The 26825-nt window shown below is 42.0% G+C and overlaps 2 long non-coding RNA genes across 2 annotated transcripts in view; one reads left to right on the forward strand and one right to left on the reverse strand.

The window, feature by feature from the left end:
* Nucleotides 1–1397: 1397 nt before the first annotated feature.
* Nucleotides 1398–7792, reverse strand: LOC310838940. Its single transcript, XR_014561236.1, has 2 exons — nt 7752–7792; nt 1398–1631 (listed from the first exon to the last, which is right to left on the reverse strand). It is a non-coding gene; the product is annotated as an uncharacterized lncRNA (long non-coding RNA).
* A 7886-nt stretch (nt 7793–15678) lies between these two features.
* LOC310838935 overlaps nt 15679–26825 on the forward strand; it is a 59692-nt gene continuing 48545 nt past the window's right edge. Inside the window, exon 1 of the long non-coding RNA XR_014561231.1 lies at nt 15679–15780. This is a non-coding gene — a long non-coding RNA (uncharacterized lncRNA). The remainder of the gene's footprint in view (nt 15781–26825) is intronic.

Below are 26825 nucleotides of genomic sequence, written 5' to 3' on the forward strand. Positions count from 1 at the left end.
AACCCTACACATGTACAAAATATAAACATGCAGGCTTTGCATGCTTGGGCAGAAACCCAGCCTTTTTAGGGACCCCTGGTTTTGCAGAGAGCCTGCACACAAACACTTTGCGCCCACCAATTCTTTTCCACAGTTTATGAAACTGACTGTAAACATGACCCATTCCAGACTCCCAAGCCTTCATCCAAGCACACCCTGGTTGGGTGGCACTTCATATGAAGTCAAAGTTATACGTTATGGTCTGCTTCCTATGGAGCAATGCTTCCAGTCCTGGGTATTTTCTGGCAACAGTGCTTTAAAGTCCTAAGAGGATAGCATTTGATCATGACTGACCTCCAGTTCATCCAGTGACCCAAAGATGAAAACGTTATGGATCCTATTACAAAGCTCATCTCAAAAAAATCAATAAGCCATCTCAGTATATTATAAATCGATCAGTTGTCCTGATAAATGTTAAAAGGCTGCTCGATAGGCAGCCAGTTGCCCTATTTATTTAAATATAGACAACTGAGCTAGTTATTCATCTAATATCAAAGCTGATCCTTGACTAGTTTTTTCCTCAGGAGCCCATGTCATGGAATGCAAAAGTTATAGGTTATCGATCCAAAAGCACAAAAGCCTGAGAATCAGTGCATACCCTGTGAGACTGTGGATGATTGAGATGAATGTCTCTGAGATCTGGGGATAGAGTGTGGCAGAGCTACCCCAGTGCCCTTGCCTATGGCCACTAGACCATGCCACCATGTTCCCAACAACATTTTTAAATGGGTCCACCCAATTGCCTGTGGGGAACAGACAAGCAGGACCTGAACTCTCCCCTCTTCTGGTTTCTAGCAACTGGTATTCAGAAGCATTGCTGCCTCCAGCCATGGAGGCAGAGCACAGCCACCATGACTAGTAACCAATGATAGTCCTCTCCTCCATGAATTTGCCCTATTCTCTTTTAAAGCCATCCAACGTGATGGCAATCACTGCTTCCTCAGGGAGAGTGTTCCAGTTTAACTATGTGCTGTGTTAAGAAGTATTTTATTTTATCTGTCCCAAATCTTCCAAGATTCAGCTTCATTGGATATCCACAAATTCTAGTGTTATGGTGAGGCTTCCTCCTTTGAACGGTGTGCATACATGCAGGGGAGGAAGAGAATTTGCTTGAGTTTACCTTCACCCCATTTTCTGTGGTTATGCACACTATACGACCTAAAACATGGCAGCCGGTTTCATTGCCTTTTTCTCAAGCTAGTACTGTGACTGCCTGGAAATGTACCTCAAATGAGGATGTGAGCATTGCCTACACAAAAAGGAAACGGGGTGATGAGAGTGACTAAAGAGCAATTACTCACTCTTCTCCAAAGTACAAAAGCAAGGATGAAATTGACTGGCAGCAGATTTCAAGGAAATAAAAGGAAGGAGGTTTGTTTATTCTAGCATTCATTGCCAGCGGATATTGTGAGGAGTAGTGTTACGGTTGGATTTAAAAGCAGTGTGAAAGGTTCATTGAGAACAGGTCTCTCCAAGATGCTTTGCCAAGATGATCAGGAATATGACCTCATTTTAAACAAGCCTTGAGCTCTTGTTCATTGGAAGGGACATGGCAAAGCTCTCCTGGTTCAACTTGCTGCATGCTTTCTCCACTGCAATACATAAATATGTCTTAGTGAATCTGGTTAACCCAAGTGGGGGTTGCAAGAAATGATGCACCTTGCAGAGTGCTTCTGTTCAAGAAGTCCATCCTAACCTGGTTTTCTATTCCCAGGCTCCCCCTGCTCCCCAAACATTCAGTCGTCATTCTCTGGCCACATAATGCAGTCTTCATTCAGCTGTAAATGGGTTTCCCCAACTCCCATCCCTTTGTGGGGGGGAGGAATTATATACTAAATATTTTTTCGTACTTCTGCACGCTTGTGGGTTTTTCATTGCTGGCATGATGGTGGTGCCATAAAGATCACTATTAGCAAATACAAGTGAGAATGCTGCTGTGTATAGTGTTTCTGTTCAGGATTCCAACCATTTCACTCCATCCCCCTCCCCAGCTTCCTGTTTCTTTTCCCATCAGCATCCCATGGCAATCCAGCAACCAGCTGAACAAAATCTGCGTCTTGATTCAGGCACATGGCACACATTTAACTCTTTCCCACCAAAATAAATGGGAAATTAAAATGCCACACGTTAGCTGTTTCATGCCCAAGCTTTGCTCAATGCTCAAATTCTGGCTGCATCAGTCAGAATTTGCTCTTCACTTTACTGGAACAAACTACCCAATGAAAGGTCTGTGCACTATTAGGGACATTAAAAAAATTAACAAGATCTGACATTATCAAAGCTATTCTTTTGCTTACAGCAAGTATAAATGATGTGTTTTCAGTCTTTCAAGCTTAATTCATTCAGACATTAAGCTACTGAAAAGCCTTTACTCCACAGCGACACATGCTTATTTTTTTTATGAAGATGTTGAACGCTGACAATAGCAAAACACCATATCATTTTTTCAATTCTTATTGTACTGTTTGTTGAAGGCAAAAGCTACAAATTTATTCATTTCCCTGTGATCTTCGGAGGAAGGGCAGCATATAAATTTCATAAACAAACTATAAACAAAAAAGACACCTTCAGCAAAGTGTTGCACTATTCAAATCAGACCCCAACCCTATTCCATAATATTCAATCCAATCTATTCCCCCCCCCCCCCAACAATCAGTCAGCATTCCATGGCTACTGAGCATGGCTGACCTCATAGGGCTGCCCTCTCCTACCTTAGGGTTTTATACTTTTGCAAAACTTGGGGTTGGCCCAATGTTGCTGATCCTCTAGTGCAGGGGTCCTCAAACTACAGTCCGTGGGCCACATCTGGCCCACCGGGTTCCTGAACCCGGCCTGCCCAGCAAATGCAGAACCTGCCACTGTCTAACGGGTCTACGCGTGTTTCCATCTTTCCCCCCAACCTCCTTCCCTCTCCCACTGCATGCGGGGACCAGAACTGATGTCAGGAACCCCATGTGAGGCTATTGCTACACATGCAGCGTGGAGGAGAGGAGAAGAGAAGAGGGAGGGGGTACGAGCGAGCGAAGTGGAAAGGGAAGGAAGGAAGAAGCCGGTAAGTGACATCACAGGTGCCATCATGAGGAGCCTTTTGCTGCCATTCAGAGAGGGAAGGGAAGGGAGGTTAAAAAACACACGCGCACTCATCTGCCCGTTCTTTTACCTCAAAGGAGCACTTGGCTGGGCTTGTGGTGGCTGCACTACCAGTTGAGGGAGACCGGGGCGGGCCTAGCCTGTGCTGCGCTGCGAGGGACGGCTTTTACTTTTATCTCAGCCAAGGCGCCATTCTCATTTCTCTCTCCCCACCCCCCATGCAGAGGTTTATTAGTATTTTGTGAAGTAGCAAACAAGAAAACGGAACATCACAAGAAATCAAACAAGGTTATACTCAACATAGACAATTGTCTCCTCAGATTGTGAGGTATTTCCCCCTTCTTCATGAAGCTGAGTAAGACCAGGGGAGGACTCTTTGACAAATATGGAACCAGATATTGTCCATTTCAATAGCTAAAAGCAGGCCCATTCTTCCCATTGAAATACTTATAAGTTTATGTTGATTTAAACCATTCTTCATTTTAAATATTGTATTGTTTTTCCTGTTGTTGTTTTTTGCACTACAAATAAAATATGTGCAGTGTGCAAAGGAATGTGTTCATATTTTTTTCAAACTATAGTCCGGCCCCCAACAGTGTCTGAGGGACAGTGAACCGGTCCCGTTTAAAAAGTTTGAGGACCCCTGCTCTAGTGCGACGATCCTGCCATTTTTGCATCATAAGCAAAAGTGTTCACTTCTGAACATCAGAAAAAGAAGCTATTATTAGTGTACCTAAGCGAAAGTTTATCAAATTTTACTAAAGCTTCTAACTTTGTCTTCTAGGATTTTGCTGTAGTTTGTTCCAAAAGCTTCAGGGACACAGAGGTACTCGTATTCTGAGAACTTTCATTAGCTTGTCCGATCTTAATTCAGTAGCTACTGAAAGCCTTCACAGTTTCTCCCAGTTCCTGTTCAACGAGTTTCCATTCACTGTGTTTTAAAGTGTGATTATAAACAGCTCTCTTGATTATTTGTTTTATGTAACTGTTCTAGAGCTTCTGATTGCTTCCTTGATTAGGAGCTTGATTGTATTATTGGTTTTTTAGTATCATAAAAAGGGAGTCAGATGTTGGCTGCCATTCAACACTTTTATTGCTATTTTTTGTGTTTCCCCTTTGAGATACAGTATTACCTCCAGGTTCAAAAAGTAGGTTGTATATTTTTACAAAGAGAAATGCCACCCCTCTCCCAGTTCATCTGCTACAATGTTCTGCATTAAATCCACACAATGCTTTTTGAGTTCTGCAAATGATTTTAAATGTTTACATGGAACATGTGTTCCCATTCCCTTGGGTCATAACTTTGAACAAGACATTTACCACCTACTCCGATGATGATGATGATGACTTATTAGAAACTTGTTACCCAAAGATCTACAAGTAACTGACCAATATGTATGATTGGATGCTACTGCAGTATCAAACCATGTGTGTATTTCAATGTAATGACGATAGTAAGTCACAGCTTTCACCCTGATATCAGTATTTCAATGTAAAAATCCCCACAATGCAGTATTATTGCTATTCTCAATGACCTCAAGTTAGAGTTTTTGACATCCAGAATGTCCTGGTACGATGGCTGAAAATAACAACACAGTCCGCTTGGAATTATAGTTCTTTGTTCTGGACTGCAGGTCGAAAGGAGGGCTTACCGAAGTGGTTGCATGCAGAGATACCAAAGAAGGATGTCAAAAAAAACCCCAGAGCTCTAGTGCTTTATTAAGGAAAAGGTGTAGACTTTTTATTTATTGAGGAACTCATGTTAGTGATTTACTGTAATCATTTCATTATTATGTCCTGTTAAATAATATGTAATAATAATACCCCCACCAATTTTGTTAGTCCTGTCATTATTAAAAACTTATGTGTGTACAATTTTGTAACATGGAAATAATTTAATAAATAAATAAATTGTGCGTCAAGTTTAAAAACCTACAAAATGGTTAAAAGCAACGACCATCAAAATTTAACACATCAATACATAAAACAAAACACCACCCTTCACATATAACAAACAAAAACTTACACCCCTGTTTCCTGCTAACTGGGGGGAGCTGCAAAGGCATACAGGAGGAAGAGAGAGGTCTGTCACTGCCCACTATCCTAGTGCCAGCAGCTTTCCTCTAAGAGAATACCATGCTTTTCTGAGATGTGCCCTGAGGGTGGTAGTGGGGAAGCACTGCAGTTCCATCAGCAACATATGCAAAGATGACATCAGAAGACCATAAAACAAAACAAGAAACTCACCACCTGCATGAAATTTTCCCCATCTCTTTCCTAAACATAAAAGGCCATGCATTACCAATACATTGCATCATTTCAGAAATGCAAGGTGAGACATACAATGGCATGGCAGGCTGGCATTTATCGCCTAGGGAAAAGGCTTTGTATCTGCACTCATTATTTTAGCTGAATGGTTGTAAGCATAAACCCAAGATATCTTAAGTGCCAATTTATAAAGGTAAACTCTGAATTTGATGAAATTGCATTGAGTTACGTACATGAAAGTGCATGTATCATATAAGGGACTTACATTAGAAATCAGCATGGGTTATGGTTTCCTCGTGAGTGTATATGCTCAGCAGCAAATCAATGCGTCCTTGTGCAAAATGTTATGCAGCATTTAAATGGCTTAGTCTTTTTCTGCTAATCTTTGGGATCTCCAAATAGCTTTCCAAATCTCCAGAATATCAGGGCAAGCTAGTTTGGAAAACAGAATGGTTGTTTGGCGTCCCTCTTGTCTTATTTTGTCTGAGCTGGGCTTGCCCATCCCTAATTGTTCCTGGCAAAATGGGACACAGCATGCTCAGAATTAGTTAATGGAGCATGAAATCTTACCTGCAGATGCTGTGAATCCAGCAAGTGGATGTAAGCTATCAATCAGGTCCAAGAGCAGCCTGCTTCGTTGCACATTCTCAATTGTTTGTATTCTTGCTTGCAACATTCGCATCACCCTTATCATCCAGGGACTGGTGAGCTTGGATAACTCATTGTATGCATTTTGCTGAGGGTTGTATTCCTGCCCCGCCCCCCATTCTTTTTCTTTTTGGTAAGCCACTTCCACATTATATGAATAAGCTTTTCAATCAAGCCTGCTCCTCTCGATAAGAAATAAAACTGGGGGAGAGCCCATCTTTAAAAATGTATATATTTATAAAGCATTCAGTAAACGCACAGTTTTTCTGGGGACAACTCTATTACACCTTATTATTTTTAATACTGGAGTTTTTCCTGTTTCAAATGGCATGATAAACATATCTATCCTTCCTTATCAATTCTGATTACATGTCATGTTTGAAGTCTAAAATGTAGAATTGCACCTGTCTTGTTCAGCTTCTGCAATTGTGAACTGCTTTTTGTTACCGCCATAAAATTTGAAAGACGTTTTATAAGGATACTAATTTTGGACCCGGTACTTCAGAACTTCTCAGTTCTATGATGTTATCCCATGGGCAGCTGGCCTCAGTTATCTTAGCTGACTAGGCAAGGTTCATATACTTTAGGTGTGATGACAGGGCAGGGATAGGAATCAATTTAAATATTGATTATTCATAAAAAATTAACCATTGTGGGCAACTAGTTGTGTTCTTACTTGGTGCATACCAACAACATAACATCAGGGCAGGAGGGAAATATTATTGCTGTAACTGTGGCCATTTGTAAGTTTGCAAATTAGCTGGAGATAAATGTGATTCTATGTCAAATCAAGTCACATCTCCCTGTGTTGTGTTGCCAACTCTCTCTACCATATTCTTCTTATTTGATTGCTATGGAAGGAGGTAGTGGTTCCTGTACAAAAAAATTGGAAAGTAACATACCCTTTTTGAAGTCCTTGGGCCTCTGAAGAACACAACATAGAATCTGTCAGATGTATACTTGTTTTGTATTTACTTGAAAGGTAATCTCTTTTTAGAAAATAGGTAGGCATGTTAAGTGACCTAAGTTTCAAAACACGTATTTGGCAAATACCTTGCAAAAGGGTTTTTTTTAAGCCAGGTGTTTTAGGCTAGCACTTAATAAAAAGCCTGTACACATAATTGCCACGATGAAAACCCACTTAATAAATACAAGCAAAGTTTGTATGGTAAAGCAACACTACAGCAGGACCACTGGGATTCTACCAGCCAAATTTGATACACTTGTATGGTAGTGTTTCACCCCACTGTCCTGAGTGGTACAGGTTTTACAGTGCAATCTTATTTAGAAGTCTCACTGCATCCAGTGTGGCTTACTCTCTATTAGTATGTGAATATTGGGTTGCAGCCTTCGTTTTTTTCCAAAGAAGCCGAGACCACTGGAGACTTACGCTGCTTTTGTAATGTCTGTTATCCTAGATCTAGTATACTCTGTAGAACATACTGAAAACAATTGAAAACAGAGTTCTAAGGCAGACAACACAACCAATAATCACGCATTGCATTGCCAAAGAGCAATTGCTCTTTGCGTTGCTTCACTTCAAAATGAGGTAAGCCAGGCCCACCGGGGACAGGGGTACTCCTGCTCCTTCTGCTGAGTGGAGCTCTTGGCTTCTGCCCCAAAGTCCTGCCCTGACACTGCTTTCACAGCATTAAAAAAATATAACTAGTGTAAAAGGAAGCAGAGTGAGAGCACTCTATACCCACCTTCTGTCTAAAAGTGCTCCTACTAGTGCTATATATCTGTGGGGATCCAAAATTCCAAGATTTTTCCAAGGATTCCAAGTGACCTCACAGTCGGATGGCTCAGGAGGTTGGAGAGGTCCAGAATAGGTAGGTCAGCTTGTCATCCCACCCCAATCCAAGGGAAGGTTAAGGAGATTGGTGAATAATGACCTATATACTATTAAAAACAGGGTGTACTGAAATATTCTTCCATATCGGGGGGGGGGGGGGGACGACAACATGAGAACGGGCCTTCTCTGCAGTGGCTCCCCGTCTATGGAATGCTCTCCCCAAGGCAGTTCGCTTGGCGCCTTCATTATACACCTTTTCCTTTTCAACCAGACCTTAGGTTGATTTGATTGACATCCTATGCCCTTTTAAAATGTGTTTTTTTTGGGGGGGGCTATTGGGTTATTGTTTTATTTTTATTAGGTATTTTGAGGTTTTATGTTAATTTTATTCTGTGACCCCTGAGTATAGGGTGGCATATAAACTCAATAAATAATAATAATATCCACTCCATCACCCAATTTTTTTAAAAAAGGGTTTCCAGATAGAAAGGTTGAGTCTATAATAGTAATCTAAGTGATAGTAATGTAAAGGCCCATTGCTTGGCCCTCCCTGCTGCAATTGCTATTGGCAGAAGAGTACCTTTCCCTAGCTTTGAATTCCACTTTCTGTTGGCATTCATGGTCTGTAATAGCATGCCAGAATCACCTTGCAGGAATGGCAGTAGTATTAGGTATGCTTCACTAGCTAGCTGAGCTCTGAAGTCTCCAATTTATTGCTTCACAGCACAATGTATGACTGGAAGCCTCAATATTCTGGCCAAGGAACTCTGTTTTTAGGAATCTTAGGTGTCTTTATTTTCACACAATAGTCTTCTAATGTCTTTGGAAACATTTGGTTAATACAGATCAGCATCATATACACAAATGGTATGGAAAATGTAGAAAACATTGAACAATCCTTATGTTGTTTCCGTGTAAAGTAACAATATGAATGGTGGGGAAGGAGAGGAGTAGGAATTGGGATATAGTTTATCTGGATGACCAAAAATGTGAGATAAGCAAGATTCAGACAACTGGGACCATGGGTTCCATGAGGCGTGCGTGGCCCTGGCACCAAAATTTGTGGGTACCTGGCCCCTTTATGGGGAATTTTATGGGTGCTCAGGCACCCAGAGCCCCAGGGAGTTGGCACCTATGAGTTACACTGTGTGGGAGGATATTATTATGTATTTTAGTAATGATTACTACTGTGAATATGATGAAGTGCTTTCTGCATTTATGTTAGTTATCGTCACAGCAACACCATGTGACAAATCACTAAGTTTGGGTTTATCACACACACACACACACACACACACACACATATCACTTCCCACTGCAAAAAGTCCCAAAGTGAATTGAAACCAGAGCAAATATACAACAATGAAAGTACATAAGCACGATAAAACACAGTTGACTACAAATACCCAATAACTGATGCCACCTAAGCCCTTTTTGTTGTACTGGTGAGGGAAAGGGACATGGACTGAAATGCCACTAGGCAAGTGGGTGGCTGTTTAAGAAAGATGTGTGGGCTCAAAACTGCCATGTCTAAATCCTCTCCACAAGACCACAGTAACTCTCAGTGCTTTGAGTAATGATGGTAATTCTGCCCGCAGGATTTAAATTGCAAGAAAATAGTCATAAAGAGTACCCAGCTCTAATGACCACATTCCTTATTTTGGTATCCTTTACAAGCCCTTTCTTTTCAATTGATTTAAAGAATATTTACAGTTTCATTTTATACAAATTGTTCCTCTTTTAACTTTCTAGAATTCTAAAATATTGCTTTACATTTATTTTCACTTTGATAAGAATCAAAGCCCACTCAAAGCTAGTTGAAATATGGCAAATTTCAGATTCTCGGGAACTGTGGGAGAGATTTCACAGAATATTTTCTGGGGAGAGAAACAGAATTCTTCAAAAGTTTGGGAGGAGGGCAGAGACACAAAAAGAAAATCTGGGTCAAAATTTATCATGTATGTTCTCCTGTAGAGGGGAGAGGGGAAGAGTCCACAAAGGATATGTTTTTCCTATCTGTAGCTTACTTTAGACCTGTCTCCACCACCACCACCTGTTTGCTCTTGAGTCCCTTCCAGGTCAAAGTCAATGGCAGCCAAGAATATAGAGTTGAATATAAATATAGTCCCTCATACTTTGTGGGGACTTTGCTAGCTTACTGATAAACGCCACAAATCTTACCAACAAAGTCTACAACTCTTCCAACTCCTTCCCTGTCACGGTGTTTGGTCTTTATTACAGCATAAAAAGTCTCCTTTTTGAAAGGGACAAAACCCCCACTAAAGCATAAGAAGGAACATTTGCAGCGCTTCAGTAGGCCACTTTTTGTATTGTGTACAGGTGTGGTAAATGCCAAATCAATAAGACTTCAAATTACAATTGACTTTTTAAAAAAATTGAACAAACTGCTTTGAGATAGTTTTAAGGAAAAATGACACTGCTTATTTTCACCAAGAATTATTTTCATTGCATCCGTCTCAGGTTGTACTATATTTTAAGATTACACGGAGAGTCATTTCGTAAACTACTAATGCTCTCTCTACTTCTATAATATTCTGTTACAACGTTCCAGCCTTACACCTGCGTGCCAAAATTATGTCAACCGCATGAAAGAGGGAAATGGGGATTCTGTTTCAATAACTGAAAAGAAGCCAACGATGTAATTGCTACAGAAACTTTAATTAGAAATCATTAACTGTTGATAATGCTTTTTAAAGACTGAAAGCATTACTTTTGGTGAACCACAGCATCCAGTTGTGTCATTCACATTCTAGACAAGCTTTTAGATTTTGTTCCACAGAAATTAAGGTGACAGCATAAAAGCCAACAATATCTATTTTCTAGTTTTCAATTTCTTACTTTGCAGAGCTCTGATTTGCCAATGCTCTTCAGTTAACTAGATTCTATTTCCCAAAAACCAAGGGTGGTATCTAAATAGCAGGGTTTTGAGAAAGTTCTTGTCAAAGCTTCTACAAACTTTTCTGCAAACACTGCACATTGCTACTGAAAACTTATTTTGGCTCTCAAAAAACATCTTTCCTATCTGTTATTTTTATTTATCTATGAATCATCTTTCAAGTGTGTGTCAAGGTGATTTACAAACATAATTAAAACAGCTAAAAGTAGTTTTAGTATAGAAAATAACTGAAAATAGGTTTAACAACAATGCAAAATGAACATTTAGGAACCGTCCTGAAATCTATGGGTATAGGGAAGTATACGAATTTAATAAATAATCATCATCATAAAGGCACAGACCTTTTTATCCAGGTATATCTGAGGCAAATCCTAAAGCTATTAGCAATGCTAGTTAAATTATCAATAATACCTAATTTCAAATGCATTCGGCGAAAGAAAACTTCATTGGAATCCATTTAATTCTAAGAGAAGTCATTGTTAATCAAAGTGTTAGGGCATGTCTTGGTTAATCTAATTTATGGGGAAATATGGGTAGAATTCAATATACTGCTAAGAGTGCTATGGAGTGCTATGCAAGTAGGGAATGAAGTTTGTTCTCAGAACAAAATGTTTCTCCCTCTTCTCCCACTGTGTGCTCCTTGTGCACTCCGTAATACAGTTACAGGTTTTTCCCCAACCTATGTGACCGATGTGATTATACATGCCTAACTAGTGTGAGATATAAACAAAGAAACAAAGAATCCACAACTCTCTTAAAATACACAGTTGTTTTGCTTTGCAACTGAATATATTTTTTTGGGGGGGAGGGAGACTTTGAACCTTGCTGTGATTAGGGTTTCCAGGTCAGGAACCTCCCAGATCCTGGGATTTCAAGACCCAAACTTGACACCTAGGGGCATGCCCTGATTATTTTTCGCTGAGCTCCCTCCTACCACTGAGCCCTGGAGAAGAAGGTTAATTGGGAGACATTAACTGACTGGTGGGAAGAGGGAAGAACTGCCTCTTCCCGAGTCTGTGCAATATACATCCAGTTTTTGCCGGCCAAAGTTTGCAAGCTGCATGCATTGTCTCCATAAGAGATAAATAGAAGTACTCTTCCCCATCTGAAGATTCAAATCCTCCCTCTGCCACTGGGAAAGGGGGAGGGCAAGCAAACCAGGAGACTTCAGGTCAGCCCTAGAGGTCTGGTAACCCAGCTGTGAATTTCACTCATCCTGCTGGCCTGCTTTGTCATCCCATTTTCCCTGAAGCTGGAATCAGATGCAATCTTATACTCCTCTACTGCAAAATAAGCTCTATTCAGTTCAGTTGGGTTTACTCCCACCATATATGTGCATATGATTGTAGCCTCACCCATTTGTTGTAGGTTTTGGATTGTGGATCTTTGGGCCCTAAACATACATGGGTAATTTAGATTCAATTAGACCTGAAATCATTGCTGAATGAGCAGTTCTTTGTAGCACTCTACAAAAAAAAAGGGACGCGGGTGGCGCTGTGGGTAAAACCTCAGCGCCTAGGACTTGCCGATCACATGGTTGGCAGTTCGAATCCTCGCGGCGGGGTGCGCTCCCGTTGTTCGGTCCCAGCGCCTGCCAACCTAGCAGTTCGAAAGCACCTTGGGGTGCAAGTAGATAAATAGGGACCGCTTACCAGCGGGAAGGTAAACGGCGTTCCGTGTGTTGCGCTGGCTCGCCAGATGCAGCTTTGTCACGCTGGCCACGTGACCCGGAAATGTCTGCGGACAGCGCTGGCTCCCGGCCTATAGAGTGAGATGAGTGCGCAACCCTAGAGTCTGGCAAGACTGGCCCGTATGGGCAGGGGTACCTTTACCTTTACCTTACAAAAATATACCATGTCGTTTCACAAAAGTTTTCTTCCCTCGTGAAAGAGTTTTGCATTTTTTTCTGTTTCATTAGCAAGCTGCTTTAGAGTTGTTGTTTTGTTTGTTTGTTTGTTTAGAATTTCAGTGGATACAAGTGGTTTTGACTTACTTTACTGTTGCAAGGAGACCAATCTCTCTGTTTTCCCCTCTCTGTGTGTATCTCCAGTGCTCTGGAGTGCTCTGCAGCCTCCCCTGCTGCCCATGCTTCCTGGTCCAGAAAAGTCCATGGTAGGAGTTGCCTAATGAAATCTTCCCTGGAATTTTGTTAAATCCTGGGAAACTGGGAGGCTGTCTACTAACTGCCTGACATAAGTGTGCTCACTAATTTTGTTTGAAGGAAAGGCCATCCTTTTACTGGCAAAAAAAATTTCTGCAAAGATTTATTTAAAAGCAGAAAGCAAAATGAGCCTGTCAGCTGCTCAGTAAGTGATCTCTCAACTTGCATGGTAAAGGTAAAGGACCCCTGGACGGTTAAATTCAGTCAAAGATGACTATGGGGTTGCAGCGCTCATCTCGCTTTCAGGCCGAGGGAGCCAGCATTTGTCCACAGACAGATTTCCAGGTCATGTGGCCAGCATGACTAAACCACTTCTGGCTCAACGGAACACCATGACAGGAACCAGAGCGCATGGAAATGCCGTCCCGCCACACCGATAGCTATTTATCTACTTGCACTGGCATGCTTTCGAACTGCTAGGTTGGCAGGAGCTGGGACAGAGCAATGGGAGCTCACTCCACCGTGGGGATTCAAACCGCTGACCTTCTGATCAGCAAGCCCAAGAGGCTTAGTGGTTTAGAACACAGTGCCATGCGTGTCATGCTTACACCAACTTGCATGCTTACAGTAAAGCCCAGTGTAGGACATGTGGTTTTGAGGAAACAGAGTGCAGACCACTGGAGTGATGATTTGTGTGATGAAAAACAAAACCTCTTGGTCACTTTGAAGGTAAGCACATCAGCAGACCTGCGCCACACCCAGGAGAGCGTTGCTCATTCGCCCTTCCCCTTTTGATAATGTCTGAATGCAATTTCTTTTTTCATTAATTGATGGATAATGAGATGGTTAAATTAATGCAGGATTATTTTTTACCAGGTTGCTAGTTTTGGGTACTTAGGTCTCTTCTTTGCCTTCTCTTGTTGTTTTCAATACAGATTTTTTTCCCCTCCCCCTAAAGATATAAAGCTGAGAATCTGAAATGTCCGTTTCATACTTTCCAGGTTTTCTCCAGATGGATGATATTGGAAAGAAGATAGGCAAATTTTGAGCTTGTCATGCTTAGAAAACAAATTATTTGTGAATTTGAAGTCATTTGAAGTCGACAAATAAGTGCCTGCTTTTCCTCTCCTGATGCTCCTGTCAGTACCTTAGAAGCATCGCTAGGCAGACATTGTCAGATATTATGATGTCTGTCTCTCGTCTCCTAGAAGATTACTTTATTTCTGGCTATTTGTCAAAATGATTTGTGGCCTTATTAAAGTACTTGGATCAGTACCAAATTCTACAACTGAGCTGCATTTTGTTTGTTTTTTCATTTTAAAACAAAAATAGTTTTTTTCTTTTAAAAAAAACTTTTTGTGAATAAAGGATATTTCATTCTTGATAATGAAAATGTAATAATTTCCCATGTCATTTTGTTGATTGTTCTTGTCAATGTAGATAAAAAGTGGGGGGAAATCATTAAAAGTCAGCAGACCTAAGTCATTTTGGCTATCAAAAGATGGCCACAATTGTTGATAAGATTATTTAAAATAATAATAATATATATATGTACTGTATAACAGTCAACTGCTTCTCCAAAGGATGCTTTCATATATACTTGGGTCTAACTTCTTATTCTCCTTCTTTAGTTTCATTTTGTCTGCTGGTATTTGAGGCACCTTCAAAGCAGAAATCAGTAATGTGCTGGTAAACTAACTCAAATGTAATGAAGGTTGTTTCCAGGGAGGGGCTTTATAGCACAATTATGTTACTTTTGTACCTCTTCAACCAAGGAAAACTGTATAGAGCTTTTCTCTCACCCTCTGCCTTGTGGTCAAAAAAAGATACAGAATAAACTTCTCCTTCCCTCCCTCCCTCCCTCCCTCCCTCCCTCCCTCTTTTACATGCACAAACATACATACACACACACACCCCTAAAAAAAACACCCGGAGTCAGAAACAGCAGCACCCATATGAATAATGTGTTGTTTTCATTGTCTTAGGATGGGCGATCATAGACCTGCCCTACCGTTTTTCTTTTATTGCTTTTGAGGGCTGTCCTGTTTCAGTCCTGCTAGTGATTTTTATGATTGGCTAAGCAGAGGAGATCTAGAAAGGATCTCAGCCACTAAAAATGGATTGATATGTTTGTAGGTAGCAGGAGAAAGACTCACAGCTTTGGACGTTTTGGAAGTTAATAATCCTGGCAGGGCTACACCCCACTTTGTCCATAAGAGGGGGACCCCCTGCAGATATAGGTTTGCATTTTAAAAGTGAGTTTTTAAAAAATGAATCAAGGAACAAACTTGGGCTTTAAGAGCAACCCATTGCACTTGCAAGATAACTAAAGAGGGGGGGGGGGTTAGTTTAGGTTGAGCCTTAATGAAAACCTACCTAACTTGCACTTCATGAACCAAGGCACAGCTATCATTTGAAATTTACGCAATGAAGTTCTTCAATAAAAATATACATATATTTGGAGGACTGGATGAGGGCCAACAAACCAAGCCTGAACACTGGTACAACAGACTTTGTGGGTGAGTGGTCCCCAGACTCAGAAGTTGGGAAGTTCGCCAGTCTGAGTGGGGTTTCATTCCTTCTGAAGGAACTGTGTGTGTGTACTTTGGGGGTGTTCCCAGACCCACCTCTGTACCCGGAGGCTTAGGTGACCTCTGTGGCAAGGAGTACCTATTATCAGCTTAGGTTGGTACATCAGCTACAACTTTTCCTGTGTAATAGCTTAGCCACTGTGATTCATGCATTGGTAACCTCAGAAATGGAGTAGTGTGTCATAGTCTCATTGCTGAGCAGCATCATGCAAGGCTCAGTGTAGTGGGAGGCCAGCCAGCCAGAAGAGTCTCTGAGGTCAGTATCCAAAGGAGTCCAGGGGTCAGGGAATCTGATGATCATGGAGTCAAGGCTCAAGCAGGAAGTAGCAAGGTAGGACCCGGAAGTGCAAATGTTGTTACCAGCATCTGACTGCTGCTGGAAGCTCTGCTTAAGAAGGCTGAAGCCAGCTGGTTCTCATCAGCATCTTCTCTGTGTCCTTGAAGGCCGGTGAGCTGCAGGTGGAGTCACTCCACCTTCTCCCCCTTCAGGCTGCTGTTCAGCAGGCAAAGCTGACTCCTGGCTCATGAAATACTAATGCACTCCATGTAGGGGTTCCTTTGGGATTGATCTAGAAGCAGCTACTGCAAAATGCTGTAGCCAGGTTATCGAGTTGAGCATCTGGATGTGCACATATTACACCTGTGCTCAGGGAACTGCTCTGCCTGCTGATCAGCTATAAGGTCATGTTCAAGATCTTATGAAGCCCTGAACAACTTGGGCCCAGGTTACCTGAAGGGCCACATGTCCCTGTGCAGACTTGTAAAATCGCTTCGATAATTCGAATTGTGATTCTACAGAATATTACTGTTGCCATCAAGCTACACAAACAGACTGGCACTAAAAACATAACTTAAGAACCTGCTTAGAACAAAGGTCTACATTAAATTCCGTAGCACAGGTTTAGCTTAAAAATAGCAATCCAGACAACATACATGTTAGAGAACTTTGTTAACTAGATCTAATGCCCTCTGATCCAATCCCAGAAAATATTTTTTTTAAAAAAATAGTTTTACGGGCATCTAATATTTTAAGTTTACAACTGATGGCTATTCTTCTTAAAAAATGTATATAAAAATGCGTTGGTGCTGAACTCTGGTTAAGTGGTTTTGATAAAGCAAGAAGCGCTGCTTATAGTTACAGATTATATTTGATGTACAGTTCATTATGCTAACAACCAAGAATTTCAGTGGCAAAAGAGTCCTAGTAGCAAAATATTTGGCTATCCATTGATAGACTTACATAAAAGCTTATTATCTCACAAATGCATACAAATGTCATCCTTTTCGTTTCTTATAGGATCTGACATGCAGTCAGTTTCTATTTAACTCTGTAGTGAGGAAGATTAGAAGGTAGGAACAGCCACACAGGGTCAGCCCAGTGGATCATCTATCCCATTGCCCTGTGAGCAAGGCCAGAACTGAAGGATTCAGTGTACAGAACTAGAGGTGTTCTCTGTTCCTCACCACATACTCCCAGTGCCCTCGCCACATACTCCCAGCTTCAGTCTCCACTTAATGGAGATGTTCTGAACATTTTGAAGGATTCCTTGGGCATTATTTTAAAAACCCAAAAACACTTTGTTTATGCTTTTACTTCACATTGTGGCAGACATGAAAGACAGCCAATACTTATCTGTTTCATTACAAACAATGGAAAATTCTAGTTATATATAATTCAGTTTCAAAAAATTACCACACAATAAGCAAACAAGGTTACGCTAGTTTATAACACTGGTAGGGACCACCTGGCCTTGGGGTCTAATGAGTCCCAGTTTGGCCCAAAAGTTCATGCCCTCTAAAACCACATTACCACCTGACTCACCGCTGACACAATTGTGACATCAATTCTGGTGCAGGTATGGACACAGCTACAAAGGAACAAACAGGGTGAGCTTAAAGCTTACTGGTGCTCAAAGTGCATCTTCCAAGGAGGTTGCTGTGTTTGTCACCTGACAACATTATGATGTCAGGTGATTGGGAGGTAACAAGTCCCACCCACCTGTCAAAATTGGTCTGCAGGGGGTGGGGAAATTTAGGATCCAGCTCAACAGTTCCCTATCCAGTGCATATGAAAAATCCAGAAATCCAGGGATAGGCAATACTTTTATCAAACTAACCCAAAGGTAACAAAATAGTGAGCAACCTTTCAAGTTCTCCAGAACACTTTATCAGGCTGGATGGTGAGCAAAGTAGAGATAGTAATGGGTAAAGCAGCTGGTCACAGTCTTAAGTTGGCTTGTAGGATGAGGTAGCAGAGTTGATAAAATTAATATATAAAAAGTCAAACACCCGTTCAGTTCCTCACATGGAGTGGTATTCATGCCATTAAGCACTGACATTTAAAATATACAGTATGTGACCCCTATAACCCAAACAACATGCACCAATTTATGAAATGTATTTTAGTAGAATGTATCCTGCCTCAGTTCAGCTGGCCCTCAAGTGCCTTCCATCCTTGTTTTATAATATCTTATTACGAGTTTGTGGGTATGAGACCCATATAATCCTAGCAAGTGTTAAAAGCTAATCAAGCCAGGCAGTGGTGGACTTTGGTGTTATGGTGCCCAGTGCAAGGCCAAAATTTGGTGTGCTCCCAACCCCAGCCCTCTTGCTGCCTTTCCAAAGGTGGGTAAGGAGAAGACTCAAGGCTCTGCCAGGGTCCTAGAGCCCTCCTACTTCCTTCCTAAAGCTGGGAAAGTACTAACTAGGCTTTGGAAAGGAGCCAGGAGGACTCTAGGAGCCTCACACATCCTTCCCAAAGCCCTGTGACTCGTTTACTGGGCACTGAGATGGCGCCCACTCATGTGCACCACTCGCAAAGCCCTAAATCCACCCCTGAGCCAAGCTAACTTCCTGATGAGGTAACCTCCTGGGCAATTAAGAGAACAAAAAACAGGGGGCTCTGTGCCTGATGAAAAATGGGTGGGGCCCCTCCTCCAACTCTCAGGTATTTACAAGGACAAAGCCAGGGAATGAGGGCAATGTGCTGTGATGTGATCTAGTGTAAAAAGCTGAAAGCTTGAAAAGCAGAGAGAGTCATGGCTGATTTCTGCTTGAATCCAAGGCTATAGGCAAACAAGACCCTCCATCATAGGCTCATGGTGTGTGTGTGTGGGTGTGTGTGTGTGTGCGCGTGCATGCACCATACCTCATAAAGACACCACAGTCTCTGCTGTGCCTCATTTCCAAAAGGTAACATTAAACCTGGGTTAGCGCTTGGAACCCCTGGAATCTCTCACCACTTGGAGATTGGGGTGGCATGCAACACTATTTTGTCGCTCTAACCTTCTGCCAAACAAAACAAAAAGCGCAGTGCATACAAATCTATGATTAGCATTACAAAGAGGGAATAGCATGTAAAATGCTATGTTCTTGGATTGCCTCCCTGGTTGCTAGGAAACAGATGCTTAGAGTGCAAATCGCTAGAACCATTCTGATTGGATGGATGCATGGAATTGCTGATTTGTCTGCAGAATCCTTAGGTGTGCATTTTAAATAGTTTACCAAAAACAGCACAGTCTACTGTTCTAAAAATTAATGTTTATATGTACTGCATTCTATCTCTGATATGTTTAAGAATGTTTTAATTGTTTATTGAAGATTTAGCTTAGCTTGATGATGATAAAGAAAGCTTCCATAAGATGTGTATAATCCAGGCCATTGTATAGTTGCCAATTATTTTTTTTTTCTTTTACAAAGTAGGGAAGCCAGAATGTGCCCCTGATACAACAAAGAGGCAGTAGGTACAGAATGGTTTGAAAAGCTTGTTTACACAATATGCTTGGCAACAAAAGCCACTGCAATAGGGTGTTGTATAAGTCAAATGGTAAAAGGTACATTTTGGAGAAAAGGTTCTCATAGCAAAAACAGCTGCGCATTACAATATTTCCCCTGGAAATATTCCTTCCCTTGAGGTTTTTTAAAGTCCCTAAAATTTAATTATTGTTGTTATTGTCTTTAAAAAATATTATTAAAATAATAAAAAGCCATAATAATAAATGATAGCAATTACAAAGTAATATGATGTGTAACATAAGGGAATGCTTATAAGTTATTATTTAAAAAAAATATTGAAAGCATTTACCAGGTCAGAACCATGGGGCCCATGACCTCTTTACGGGTTTCAATATTTCCCTACAAAGTGAAGAGCACTTGAAGACTGTTAGGAGAACACAGAGTAGCCCCAAGAAGATCATTTGCAGAGACTCAGATGACAATTAGCTCTAATAGATAGTTCACTGGCAGGTCGGAACATGGATGTAATTAGCCAGTGAAGGTGACTGGCAGTTAATGTCAGACCAACAGGAAGAAAACATCATTCTACCCTACAAAGCCATATTATTGTTTGTGTGTATTTTGATGGAAGGTGTTTTAAGGGAAATTATCATTCTTGTTATTCCACAAGATTTATGAAGGACAAGATTTCCAGATTGCTAAAATTTCTAGATTGCTAAGATTTCCAGCACTGAAGTGCCCTGGACGGATATTTGTACTATAACCTTGAATAAAAAGTGGTTCTGATTAGAAACTAATGAGTCTACTGACTGGCAAAGGTATGATTATTTCTATTGAGGCACCAAGGACACAGGCTTTCTTAATACTGACTTTCTTCCTACAATGAAGAGATTATATGCTAAAGAGCCCTGTTCTGTAGTTTTTCTCATTCTGGTGCAATAACCTACTTTCACTGAGTCTCTTTGAGGAACAGGACAGTGTTTCTCAGCTGTTTCTCTACATGATTAATTTTGAGTCTGAAACTGAAGTAAAATACAAGCCACAAAACTCCATTCTGGGCAAAAGATGCATTTCAACTTTGGCTGAGTTGCCCTGCCCCTTTTGTGTCTATCAGAAGACATGCCAGTTAATTTCCTTCTGTTCAGAAAAAGAGGCAAAATAATTACAAAAAGGTAGCAATGAGAGAGAACTCAGAAGCTCTGGGAAGTGTAGCCATTGTTCATGCTCAGACTTCTCTGCCAAAGCATGGACCTATTTTAAAACTAAATCCACAAGCCTGGATTTAATCCCTTGATCAGCATTAATCTGCCAGAGTAACATGATATGTAGCTTTGGGTGACGTGTCTGGATGTTGGTGAATTCCCAAAGAAACAGAAGCAGAAAATGCTGATGTTTCCTTATACCATGTCCATAAACAGAAATAAGTCCAGCAAATGTGACTGATCAGTATTTGATGTTGTAATTAGAATTCATGGACACCCAAAGAAGATGAGCGTTAGAAGATTCGGGGCAGACAAAAGAAAGTGTACTTCTTCACACTATGGAATTCGCTCCCACAAGGGGAAGGGATGGCTACCACCTTGGATGGCTTTAAAAGAAGATTAGACAAATTCATGGAGGATAAGGTTATCAGTTGCATCGTGTGAAAGGGCTCTGGAGAAGGGCTGCTTAAAATGGCGGCCGCTCGAGTGCTGCTGCTGCTGGCACCAACAAAGCCCAGCCCCTTTCCTCCTCTAGACAGGGAAGGGAGAAGCCAGGAGGCGGGAGGGAGGAGGTGCTGCCACTGTGTGAGGGAGAGGGAAAGAACACGTGTGCTGGCGATCCAGGCGGCGATTCCCAGACTGTCCACGGGCCAGATCCAGAAGGCAATTGGGGCTGATCTGGCCCACCGGCCTTAGTTTACCGACCCATGGTCTACTGAGTGTACAACTCTCAAATGCAAGAGCAAGATTAATTTTTGATTCTTGGAGGGCATTGCCATTGTCACAAGAGAAGGAAGAAGGATTCAGTGCCTTCTTTGCTTGCAGCCTACTTCTTGTTGGTATAGTGGTTGGGGGCTGTTTCTTTACTCTTGGCTAGACCTCAAAGAACATGGGAATAACGTCATTTTGTTGACATCTATTTCATGCTGCTGCAGATATGTTGGGTCCAAGATTCAGAAGCAGAAAAGTAAGTGATGATAGTACAGTATAGGATTGCAGCCTGCATTGTTTCTTAAGGTCAGAACAGAACAAGAACTAAAGAGAACAGAAGTGCTGCCACTTAGTATTCCTCTGTTTGCTCAGCCTCTCTTTAGGTACAAATAATCTATATTTGCCTGAGGCATGAAGGATTATTGTATTCTAAGGCAACCATTTGTCTGACAGCCGAACAGAAGCACCAATTACCATTGTGCTCAACTGAAACGTGACATGCTCATTCAAACACTGCCCGAAGTTGTGAAATCCTACACATTCCAAAGTGATGAGCATATATTTTAAAGCATTATGATTTGCCAGCCCATTCACTAACACACATCCTTTTAAATCAGACACAGATAAACCCACAGGTAGTAGGTGAGGGAGTGGGCAATTGCAGGGCAGAGGAGAGTGGTTCACAAAGGGCATCTTGCCCATCAAAACCTGGAGCCGATGCTATAAGCATCCTGTATCAGATCCATCTACCGGTAGTTTAGCATCCTGTTTGCACAGCAGCCAAACAGATGTTGATGAGAAGCCCATCGTCAAAATATGAGTGCAACAGCTCCAATACTAGAGAGAATATATTATTATTATTATTATTATTATTATTATTATTATTATTATTATTATTCAGTTATTAACTATCTGACTTTCAGAAGACATTTGAAGGCAGCCCTGTTTAGAGAAGTTTTAAATGCTTAATGTTTTATCATGTATTTAATATTCTGTTGGTAGCCGCCCAGAGTAGCTGGAGAAACCCAGCCAGGTGGGTGGGGTATAAATATGTTGTTGTTGTTGTTGTTGCAATTGATAGTCTTATCCTCCATTAATATGTTCAAACCACTTTTATAGCAATACAAGTTGGTAGTCACACTGCTGTTATTTCCCCCTCAAAAATAACAATAAATTAGAAATGGAGGGGGGGGGGAGAAGGAAAGGGGAGATTTTATATTCATAAATACTAGTAAACTAGCTGTCATCTTAATGGCTGTGGTCATATGCTATGCCTTCAGGGTAAAGAAGAAACTGGATTACTGCTGCTTTTGAAATTCAGCTAAGCACCCTTTAGCAACACAACCAGTTAACACAAGCAATAAACATAAGACTAGTGGAAAGCTACCACCCTGAGAGCCAACACATTTCCCATTTGTCTTTTTGCTGCTATAGACCAAGGTGGCTACTTATCTGGATCTGTGAAGTGATTCTGCAGAATGGAATTAGTGACAGAATCTCAAAGGATCTTCTCCCTTATCTACTTAGGAATTATTAGCATTCACTCTCATTCAATCTCCCTCCCTAAAATTATGTAGATTTATATACAAATATATTCAGTACATTAAAAAAAAACCAACCACATGCTATAGAACAATTCACACACATAAAAATGGAGAAAACCCATTTCAGACTTCAATTAAATTTTTAAAAATTGAGCCTACATTTCAGTATCCACTGTAATTATAATCAGCTCTTTATTCTGAAGAGATAAAAAAGGAAACTGGAAGGCAGGAAGAGGGGGAAATGTTAGAAGCCTTTTCACTGGGCTTTTAGGCATTTAGTCAATTTACATTTTTAATCAGGAGAAAATTTATGTAATACTACATAACCAGTAAGGATCCTTTGGCACAAAGAGCACAAAAGTGATCATTTCAAAAAAATAATAATAATCTGTTTCAAAATATTGCTTCAAAGTTTTCTTTTTTTCAGAGCTGGAGCAGTTGTTTAAAGTGATCATTTCATGCTACTTGTTTGGGATTACGTACAAAGTCAATTTAACAAATCATATATGGAGAATTGGGGCAGCCAGGAAATATTTACTTGTCAGTAGAACCAGTTGAGAATATATAATGGGTAAAAATTAGCACTACTCCTAGCTCCTTGCCTCAAGGAGGGGTCTTAGAAGGCCAGGAAAAAAAATGGCTTGGGGGCAGATAGGCCCCCAGATCGATGTTAGCTACCCCATGCTACTTGATTCTTCTATTAAATGGATATGCCTGGGAATACAGCCTGTAGCTTTCTGAATGCAATGTATGCACTCTGCCCCTGACCTATGATCCCACTCCAAAGCCCATCTTTCCAGTATCCCTTGCTCCTAGGAAATGTTATGGGTGGGGCAACATACAAGGTTTTTTAAGTGTTCAAACCTGAGTGCCTTTGGCTCTGTATACACCATGCATTAAAAGTGCCTGGCTCTCCCCTGGGAAGAAGAAGAAGAGTTTGGATTTGACATCCTGCTTTATCACTACCTGAAGGAGTCTCAAAGCGGCTTACAACCTCCTTTCCCTTCCTCCCCCACAACAAACACTCTGTGAGGTGAGCAAAACTTCAGAGAAGTGTGACTGGCCCAAGGTCACCCAGCAGCTGCATGAGGAGGAGCGGGGAAGCAAACCCGGTTCACCAGATTATGAGTCCACCACTCTTAACCACTATACCACACTGCTTACTGGCAACTGTCACTGAAGAGCTGCAATTCCCAGCACACTTAATAAACTACAGTTCCCAGGATGATTTGGGGGATGTAATCCACGTTTATGCACCAACTACTGGTGCTGAAGAAACTGAAATTGACCAATTCTATGAAGACTTACAACACCTTATATAAATGACACCAAAGAAGGATGTTCTTCTCATTATAGGGGATTGGAATGCTAAAGTAGGGAATCAAGAGATAAAAGGAACAACTGGCAAGTTTGGCCTTGGAGTTCAAAACGAAGCAGGGCAAAGGCTAAAAGAGTTCTGCCAAGAGAACAAGCTGGTCATCACAAACACGCTTTTCCAACAATACAAGAGGCGACTCTACACATGGACATCACCAGATGGGCAGCATCGCAATCAGATTGATTATATTCTCTGCAGCCAAAGATGGAGAAGCTCTATACAGTCAGCAAAAACAAGACCTGGAGCTGACTGTGGCTCAGATCATCAGCTTCTTATAGCAAAATTCAAGCTTAAACTGAAGAAAGTAGGAAAAACCACTGGGCCGGTAAGAGATAATAATAATAATAATAATAATAATAATAATAATAATAATAATAATAATAATTTTATTTATATCCCGCCCTCCCCAGCCGAAGCCGGGCTCAGGGCGGCTAACAACACTAAAACAGTACAACATTATAAAACATTATAAAAATGAATTAAAATCAAAATTAATGGCAACCATAAACTAAAGTCTTGTAAAGATTGCCAAAGGAGGGAGTCAGGCTGTGCCCTGACCAAAGGCCAGGTGGAACAGCTCTGTCTTGCAGGCCCTGCGGAAAGATGTCAAGTCCTGCAGGGCCCTTGTCTCTTGTGACAGAGCGTTCCACCAGGTTGGAGCCGCAGCCGAAAAAGCCCTGGCTCTAGTTGAGGCCAGCCTAACCTCTCTGTGGCTTGGGACCTTCAAGGTGTTTTTATTTGAAGACCGTAAGTTCCTCTGTGGGGCATACCAGGAGAGGCGGTCCCGTAGGTACGAGGGCCCTAGGCCGTATAGGGCTTTGAAGGTTAAAACCAGCACCTTAAACCTGATCCTGTACTCCACCGGGAGCCAGTGCAGCTTGTATAGCACCGGATGAATGTGATCTCTAAGCGAAGACCCCGTAAGGAGTCTCGCTGCGGCATTCTGCACCCGCTGGAGTTTCTGGGTCAGTCTCAAGGGCAGCCCCATGTAGAGCGAGTTACAATAATCCAGTCTGGAGGTGACCGTCGCGTGGATCACAGTGGCTAGGTCAGGGCGAGAGAGGTAAGGAGCCAACTGCTTAGCTTGGCGGAGATGAAAAAATGCCGCCTTTGTTATAGCTGCAATCTGCGCCTCCATGGAGAGGGAGGTATCGAAGATTACACCCAAACTCTTAACGGACGGTGCTGGCACTAATTGCACCCCTGCAAGAGATGGGAGTTGCCCCCTCAGTCCCATGTCGTCCCGTCCCAGCCAGAGGACCTCTGTCTTCGAAGGATTTAACTTCAACCGGCTCCCACGAAACCATCCAGCCACAGCCTCCAAGCATCTGATCAGTGTGTCTGGGGCCGAGTCCGGGTGGCCGTCCATCAACAGATAGAGTTGGGTGTCATCAGCATACTGATGGCAGCCCAGCCCAAAACTCCGGACAAGCTGGGCGAGGGGGTGCATAAAGATGTTAAAAAGCATCGGGGAGAGTATTGCACCCTGGGGCACACCACACACCAAGGAGTGGCGGGATGACAATTCCCCCCCAAGCGCCACCCTCTGTCCCCAACCAGAGAGAAACGAGTGCAGCCATTGAAGGACTGTGCCCTGGATCCCCACGTCGGCAAGGCGGTGGTCCAGGAGTTCGTGATCGACCATGTCAAAGGCTGCTGACAGGTCTAGAAGAATCAGCAGCCCCGACCCGCCTCGATCCAGCTGCCTGCGGAGATCATCTGTTAGGGCGACCAGAGCCGTCTCGGTCCCATGACCAGCGCGGAAGCCGGACTGGAATGGATCCAGAGCTGATGTTTCATCCAGAAACCTACCAAGCTGTTCAGCAACCGCTCTCTCAATCACCTTACCCAGGAATGGAAGATTCGAAACCGGGCGGCAATTGGATAGATCTAAAGGATCTAATGATGTTTTCTTTAAGAGCGGGCGCACCACTGCCTCCTTCAGTTCCCCAGGGAATGTCCCGGTGCCAAGGGACAGATTGATGATATCCCCCAGGGGGGCCCGCACCTCATCTGGACACGCTCTAATCAGCCAGGACGGGCACGGGTCGAGAGGACAGGTGGTGGGCTTTCCAGCTCGGAGGAGTCTGTCCATATCGGCTGGGGATATCCAGTCAAAGTGGTCTAATACTGAACCCGAGGACAGTCGAGGGGCCTCCAGTTCCTTTATTGTATCCAAATTGGCAGGGAGGTCATGGCGGAGCAACAAGACCTTCTCCGCAAAAAATCTAATCTAAACTAAATCCCTTATGAATACACAGTGGAAGTGAGGAACAGGTTTAAGGATTTAGATTTGGTGGACGAGTGCCTGAAGAACTATGGATGGAGGCTCGTAACATTATACTGGAGGCAGCAAATAAAACCATCCCAATGAAAAGGAAATGCAAGAAAGCAAAGTGGCTGTCCAACAAGGTCTTACAAATAGCGGGGGAAAGAAGGCAAACAAAATGCAAGGGAGATAGTGAAAGATACAGGAAACTGAATGTAGATTTCCAAAAAATAGCAAGGAGAGACAAGAAGGCCTTCTTAAACGAGCAGTGCAAAGAAATAGAGGAAAACAATAGAATGGGAAGAACCAGAGATCTGTTCAAGAAAATTGGAGATATGAAAGGAACATTTCGTACAAAGATTACCATAATAAAGGACAAAAGTGGTAAGGACCTAACAGAAGCAGAGGACATCAAGAAGAGGTGGCAAGAATACACAGAGGAATTATCCCAGAAATATATGGATATGTCATACACCCCAGGTAGTGTGGTTGCTGACCTTGAGCCAGACATCCTGGAGAGTGAAGTCAAATGGGCCT

The sequence above is a fragment of the Podarcis gaigeae genome (genome assembly GCF_964106915.1).
Source record: "Podarcis gaigeae genome assembly, chromosome: 2".
Lineage (NCBI taxonomy): Eukaryota > Metazoa > Chordata > Lepidosauria > Squamata > Lacertidae > Podarcis > Podarcis gaigeae.